We start from the raw sequence: 8,521 nt of genomic DNA, 5'->3' as shown, positions 1-8,521 counted from the left end.
CTTTAATTAAACTCTTTTAAACTTATACTTTGTCAAATTCGTATCTATATATATAGTTATATAAGTAGGATTGAAAGGACTTAGGACTGATAGCTCACCTTACCTCCTGTTCCTTGTTTGGTTGTGGAGTTAGGGTATTGGTTGTTTGTCCGAAGGTCGTTTGAATCTTAGTTATATATTATGTATATGTATATAGATATAACAGTTCCTTCATTCAGTTCAATACCTTTGGGTAGCAAAGGTATACAATCATGTTCATTCATACAAACAACATTACTAGTAAACTATAATAGGTATAGTTTAGGAAGTTACTAATACTATTACTAGAACAATGAAACATACAAAGAGTCAGTTCATACATGAGTCAATTGAGAAACAGAGAGAACATACATACATACTAGACAGAGAGAACATACAATACAGCTAGTACATACATTACATATTAAAGTATACAATAACATAAATGTGAACCATCGTTACGGGCATGGCATCACCTGTCATGGTTCGATTTGGAGCCAGAATCTCCTAGAGGGAGAGCGTAAATTTGCGTATAGATCTATACTGGATTGACCATCCTACACCTTGCTGTTAGCTACAGTGGGACTTGCAAGTCAACGGGTGCCAAATGTCATTTCTTCCGACGTCTTTCATCGTCGTGTTATTAGTCGATAGTATGGTGCAACCATTTCACATTTAACCTTAATTAACGGCCGGATTAAGGTAGAAAGTACAGAAGTAGTTACTATAATACAACACTACAGTAGTTTATTATTTCCCCATTGCATTCGCATTGTGATCTTTTCACATAAAAAGGTAATGTAAAACTATATTTTGGATAATGATAGTCACACTAGGGAAAATATACACTCTTACAAGAAACAAACATACATTTCATTTGATGCCTTGGTAGAAGGCTACGTTTAGTAGAAAATACAGGATTTTCTAGGAGATACAAACATTTACAAACATTTACAAACATTTACAAACATTTACAAACAGTTACAAACTTATACATCAAGTACTTACAAACACTTTCATACAAATAATGACACTAAAATACTTATGAACTCACCAGCTTTAAAGCTGATCAACTCTTTCAAAATAACTTGTATTCTCAGGTCATCAGTGGACAGGTACCGATACCAGGCTTTTGAGAAGATGGAGCTCGTTCAAGACTCATCTCTTATTTTGATTTACATTTTTGGTGTCTTATAACTTTACAGAACACACTTGTATGAAATTATATTATTAATGCAATGGATGATGTTGTTGCTTGTTTACTACTATACTTTGTTGTGATACTGTACATGACGTCCTCCACCCCTGAACGTTTCCGCCGTTCCGGTTTTGGGGTGTGACAGTTTCCGAAGAGTTTGCGGCCGGAACCGATTTGCGGTCTGAGGGTTTACGGTCCGAGGTCTCGCGAGCTTACGGTCCGAAGACATGTGTTCAGTCAGGCGGGTTTACGGCTCAGCAGTTTACGGCCTTCGGAGTTTACGGCTTGCTCGTTTAAGGTCCTCGGTCTACGGCTCGGTGTACGGATCAGCAGCCTCGCACGTGTACAGTTCTCGGACGTTTGCGGTCTTCGGTGTACGGCCGTACACGGGAGTCCGACATCGGAGTTTACGGCTCAGCAGCAGTTTCCACTTCGTTCTCGGCCAGCAGGAGTCCTCGCAACGTGCTTCGATTAAAAAAGAATCGATTTTGGGGCTGCCAGGTTTCGAACCCTGGTCACCCGCATCCACAACATCAGCGCCTTACCAATTGAGCTACCAAGCCACACGCTTCTTTCCTTCCAAATTTAATTTATCAAGACTCCCTGCTGCAACCTAATTTCACATTTTTGACATTGTTAGCCCAAAATTCAAATATTTTTTTTTATTTTTAAATTTCATTTTCAACCCAAAAATTTTAGTTTATAATTTTTGACTTTTGACTTAAAAATTTTGACTTTGACTTTCAAGTTTGACCTTTGACTTTAAACTTTGACTTTCTCGTTTAACCTTTAAATTTTCAATTTTAGCTTTTCGGTTTGACTTTTAAGTTTGAATTTTAAGGTTGACTTTTTAAGCTTGACTTTTAAGGTTGACTTTTGAGTTTTTAGTCAAAGGGCATATTTTTTATAAAAATGAGTTCCTTATCCATTCCGGTAAATGAAGTTTCATGTACTCCATCTTGTGAAGCTACGATTAAATTTCTTCGCGAACAAATTGATTTGCTAAAAAGGGAAAATGAGGACCTAAAATACGAAGGATATCAACTTAGGAAATGACAGAAACCCTTAAAAGCACAATTAGAAGCCAAAACAAAAGATTTTAGAAAACTTCAAGAAGAATACAGTAATAAATGTGCAAACTATACATATGTGACAGAACAACTTGCTGAGTTAACTGCTGAACTTGACACATTGAAAAATAAGTTTGAAAATGCAGATTTTAATTTCAGAAAATTTGATGTATCAAATGAAGTAGTTGCGTCAATGATGGAAAATAGTTTGAGATTTAAAAATAATCAGTCAAAGGGTTTAGGGTATGATAAAGTGCCTCCTCCATTTAATCACACCTATCAGTATAACCCTTTGACAAAAGAGGAAATGGACAGAGAGGCACATCTCAAATATGGAAAACCTGCTGTATTTGTGTCGGGATGTGGTCCTCAGGTTGCAAGTACTAATGTTTCTACTTCTTATGTAGACCAACCTCTAAGTCATTGCAAGCAAGCTGCTGAAGAGAGTGTGTCTGATAATAAAATTGTATCAAAGTCTGATGACTCAAATTTTTTCGATATATTTGATGATATCCTTGATAATTCTGCCGTGGTTGTGCTAGAAAGTGTTGAGCTGAACAATTCTAATGCTTCCACTTCTTGTGCAGGTAAAGTAGTAGAGGATGAGGACAAGGAGAATAGAACTAATTCTAGTTCTGCAAATTCTGATGATTCTCAAACCAATGACTCCTTGAACTCAGAATCTATTGCTTCTAACTCAGTTGCTACTAATCAACCTGCTGTTGGTAAATACAAGCCACCAATTCAAGCTAAACAGAGTGCATGTTGCAAGTGTGCTTGTGGGAACAATCAGCGACAAGGCAAGGATACGCCACCAAGGGCAGGAAGAAACAACTCCTACGTGAAGAAGCATACTTGCTTTCACTGTGGAACACGTGGACACATTGCCAAAAATTGTCCAAAACGCGCATATGTTCCCTACTATGCACAAGGGTGGCAGAACACGCCAAGAGGGAGATTTTCCAAAAGAAACCCCTCAAGGTCACGTTCATACAATGGCGACTAGAATGCAACAAAGGGCAAGAGTTCAACTCCCAAGGCTAAGAAATCAACTCCCAAGGGCAAGAAATGAATGTCGGCCTAGAAGCCAATTTCAAGAAATGCTCCAACGAAACCAAAACCGGCTAGGTAAAAGTCATCTCGACAGCAGACCTCAAGTTCAAAATCAAGTGTCGAGGCACCCATCCGCTCGAAAAAGAAATGGGTTAAACACGACTATAGATGGGTACCAAAGGTTGAATCTCCCAAATCATCTAATGCGTCTAATATTTCTTCATCTTCTGTTTGTGATAAACAGGATATGTCATGGGAGAGAGTTCCTTGCATATATGACAAAGGTGAACCCAATTTCAAAATGGATTGGGTTCCAAAGACCAACTAATCCCGCTCTGTGTCGGGGCAGCTATGGAGGCATATCATCTGTGACAATCCGAAATTTTTATCTTATACACTTATTCAAATCAATGAAGGCCAGACTCGTTTTTGCCATCCTTTAGCACTGTTTAGAGTCTATTTCAGTGTTCTAAACCTAGTACCATCTAGATAGGGGCCTAGAAATGGGAAAACTAGATGCATATCAAGAAAAATCGGGCCAAACACTCCAACATATGGAGTGTGCGGCCACACACTTGTGTGTACGGCCACACACCCATCCCAACCGCACACTCTCCCATATATATATTCAACACTTGTCATTTTTGAACACTTTTTCACTTCTTCAAAGCTAGAACTCGTTTTCTCTCAAGTATCATCCAAAGTTTCACTTAAATCTTCAATCAAGTGAGTGATTCATCCTTTTATTAGCTATTACATGACCTTAACTAGCCTTTTCCCTTGATTTGATCCATGAAAACACCTATTTGGTGTTAGATCACCAAGAACACCAAGAACACACACTACTTGTTGGGGCTTTAACTACACTTTTAAGCCTCTAAATCGGGCATACACTTGCAATAGCTTGTTATATGCTAAAGACCCTTGAATTTATGCATGAAAAATGTCATTTGATATGATCTTCAGGTGTGTACGGCCGCACACACCATGTGTAGCCGCACACACCCTTTTAAGGGTCTAATATGGCAACAAACTTCCATTCCGGCTAGCCAATGGTCAAAACACCTTCCCTCGAACATTCCCAAGGCTTGGAAACACGTTTTGGCACACTTCATAGTGAGTGTGCGGCCGCACACACAACCTGGCCGCACACACACAAATATTGTGCATTTTGACCATACACTCCCTTGTATAGCCAAATACCCCTTATATACAATCATATATGGTGGTAACACTTAATTCTAAGTGTTTTATGTCCCTAAGGCGTGTCCCTATCACCCTTAGTTGTTATGTACATTAAATATATTCATATATGTGAAATTATATGTTAAATAGGATTCGTTTGTGCTCAAGACTCCAATTGACATCCAACAATCTTATATCGATCTTTCATTCGAGTTACTCACTACAGGTGAATTCATACCCCTTAATCAATCTTTTAAATGATTTTAAATGCTTTTATGGGGGGGGGGGGGATACAAGGTGATCTTTTATAGTTATTATATCAATCACATGTGATTAATAACTACCAAACAAGTGGATTTCTTACTTTCAAACTGTGTTATCAAACAAACTACTTTTCAAACTATTTTGTCAAACTCTATTACATGTCCAATAGTTTTATCAAACTCTTTTACATGTCAAATACTTTTATTTAATTTCCTTTACACTTATATTCTGTTAAATGTATATCTTTATAGATATAGTTATATAAGTAGGATTGAAAGGACTTAGGACTCATAACTCACCTTACCTCCTGTTCCTCGTTTGGTTGTGGACTTAGGGTATCGGTTATTTCTCCGAAGGTTGTTTGAATCCTAGTTATATAACTTCCAAACAAGTGGATTTCTTACTTTTAAATTGTGTTATCAAACAAACTACTTTTCAAACTATTTTGTCAAACTCTTTTACATGTCCAATACTTTTATCAAACTCTTTTACATGTCAAATACTTTTATTTAATTTGCTTTACACTTATATTTTGTTAAATGTATATCTTTATAGATATAGTTATATAAGTAGGATTGAAAGGACTTAGGACTGATAACTCACCTTACCTCCTGTTCCTCGTTTGGTTGTGGACTTAGGGTATCGGTTATTTGTCTGAAGGTCGTTTGAATCCTAGTTATATATTATGTATATGTATATAGATATAAAAGTTCCTTCTTTCTATTCAATACCTTTGGGTAGCAAAGGTATACAGATATGTTCATACATACAAATCGCATTACTAGTAAGCTACAATAGGCGTAGTTTAGGAAGTTACTAATACCATTACTAGAAGAATGGAACATACAATGAGTCAGTTCATACATGAGTCTATACATTACAATACAGCTAGTACACACTATACATTTTACAAGGAAACATACATGCTAGACAGAGAGAGAACATACAATACCATACAGAGAGAACATACATACATACTAGACAGAGAGAGAACACACAATACAGCTAGTACATTATATACATATACAAGAATACTATTACAGTTATGTGAGCCACGTAACGGGGTATGGCACTACCTGTCATGACCGTTTTGTATCCAAATTCTCCTTAAGTGGGGAGCGTATGAGTTTGTGTATAGATCTATATTGGATTGACTATCCTACACCTCGCTGCTCGCTACAGTGGGACTTGCAAGTCTACGGGTGCCAAACGTCATTTCTTCTGACATCTTACATTGTCGCGTTCTATAGTCGGTAGCAGGGTACAGGCCGATCACATGGTACTTTAAATTACAATTGGTTTAAGGTAGTTAGTACAGCAGTAGTTACTTAATACAATACTACAGTACTATTTCATTTTCCCATTGCATTCACTTTGTGATCTTCACACAATAAACAGTAATGTAGAAACTATATTTTTGGTAAATAATAGTCAGATTGGGAAAATACATACTCTTACAAGAGACACACACACATATACTAGATGCCTTAGTAGAAGGCTACTTTTAGTAGGAAACATAGGGTTTTCTAGGAGATTCAAACCTTTTTACAAATTCACACATCACTTACTTACAAATACTTTCATACAAATACAAAAACTAATATACTTATGATCTCACCAGCTTTAAAGCTGATACTCTCTTTCAAAATAACTTGTATCGTCAAGTCGCCAGTAGACAGGTACCGATGCCAGGTTTTGAGAAGATGGAGCTCGTTCAAGACTCATCTTTTATTTTGATTCATATTTTGGTGTCTATTTAACTTGACAGAACACACTTGTATTAAAATTATATTATTAATGCAATGGATGATGTTGTTGCTTGTTTACTAATTTTGCACTGTTGTGATACTGTACATGACGTCCTCCGCCCCAGAACGTTTCTGCCGTTCTTGGTTTTGGGGTGTGACAGATTGGTATGAGAGCATTGTTTATAGTGAATTGAGTATATCAACCCATAAAAGATATACAGACTATAAATACAATGAGATTAAAATACTCTGACCAAGAGTTTATACTTTTAAATAATAAAATATTTAACTAAGTATACATGCCTGCATTCATACTAAAATCAGTGTCACTAGGACAGAACAAAAGTATTACGATTGTTGGGCAGCACAAGTAGACTTAGAGACATATAGTCAAATCTGGGAAGATATAGCCTGATCAACTATATTATTCGAGGAGTGACTAGCATGTGCCTAAGTGTGGTTGTGAGGTTACAACAAGTCTAAAAACTTACCAACAATATCACAAGGAAAACAATAGAACAGAACATAAACCTAAAATACTATAGGGGTATTTTGTGTTACTATAAACTATTTATGTGCTAGATTCTTACATCCCTTTTCTCGTGTAGATAACATGGCTGGATGCCATCCCCACGACAACTTGTACTTCCCTAACCAAGGTAATGGAGGAGGGTTTGAAGCAGAGCCAGAAAATGATCACCCAATCCTTGTGGATGATCACCAGGCTGAAGGCTTTGCAGATGGTTCTGACTCCGAGCCTGAAGTTGAGAACCTACCCCCGGTGGTTCCTGTCCCAAATCCAAACCCTCGTCCGGCTTTTCAAGGCCCGATGCCTCCGTGGGTGGAAAGCTTGGAAACATGGAGCCAAGAGCAGGACCAGCCCATGCCATTCAATGAAGACCAAAGCTTTTATGACCTGAGTGAAGGAGGCTCAGTAGACAGAGTCTTACCAATCCTGGTCCGCAGAGTGGCTCGAAACGAGATTCAGGGCAGGACAGCTCTTCATCGAATCACGGAAGTTGTCACCAATGCGAGATTGCATACCATCCGCACCATTCATCTGGAAGATGCTCGTGAGAGGTCTAGAGGAGACCATGAGACCCTGCAGCAAGAGCTAGCTGAAACTCGAGCTGAAGTCATAGAGCTCCGAGTACGCCAGTAGGAGATATTGTGAACTGAGGGTTCACCCAAGGGATAACCATCACCAGTACGAAAGGTACCTACTTGATATGGAGCGTTAGCTGGCTGAACTGAGGGTTCACCCAAGGGATAACCATCACCAGTAGGAGATATTGTGACAACCGTCAATTTTAGGCCAAGTCAAAGTCAACTAAAGTCAACAGGTCAAACCGGTCAACTCATCTAACCCTTGTACATTAGGGTTTCCATTATGTTCCTTATTGAACTACTCACAATCTTAATACAAAGTATCATTTAAAGTTTCCACGTGTTCGAAAAAATCTAAGCCCTAATCAGGGCAAGTGATGAAACTACTCGATAAAACATTATTCCTTACCCCTCGAGAGTATATAATAAACATAACAAGACTTAACGAGGTTTACAAACCTGGCGTTACAGAGCCAAACACTCAAAAAGGTCACAAAAGAAGTCTCTCCCAATCTCTTTCACTCTAACTCTCCCAAAACTCTCTAAGTAGGAGAAATCTCTCCAAGTATGTGAAATCTCTCCCAAATTTCTCTCTGTATGAGAAATCTCTCCAAGAATGTGAAATCTCTCCTAAATCTCTCCATGTATGTGAAATCTCTCCTAAATCTCTCTCTGTATGAGAAATCTCTCCAAGAATGTCAAATCTCTCCCAAATCTCTCCAAGTATGAGAAATCTTTCCAAGTGTGTGAAATCTCTCCCAAATCTCTCTCAAAAGTTCCTTTAACTTTTTACAATCATTTTGGGTATCCCGACACTTAACTTGGTGAAAAACTACGCAAAACCCTAAGAAGCGAAACCCATAAGAACCGAGCCTTCT

This window comes from Lactuca virosa, chromosome 4 (genome assembly GCF_052849685.1).
Source record: "Lactuca virosa cultivar CGN04683 chromosome 4, Lactuca_virosa_CGN04683_v6, whole genome shotgun sequence".
Classification (NCBI taxonomy): Eukaryota; Viridiplantae; Streptophyta; class Magnoliopsida; order Asterales; family Asteraceae; genus Lactuca; species Lactuca virosa.
This window is presented reverse-complemented; position numbering follows the sequence as displayed.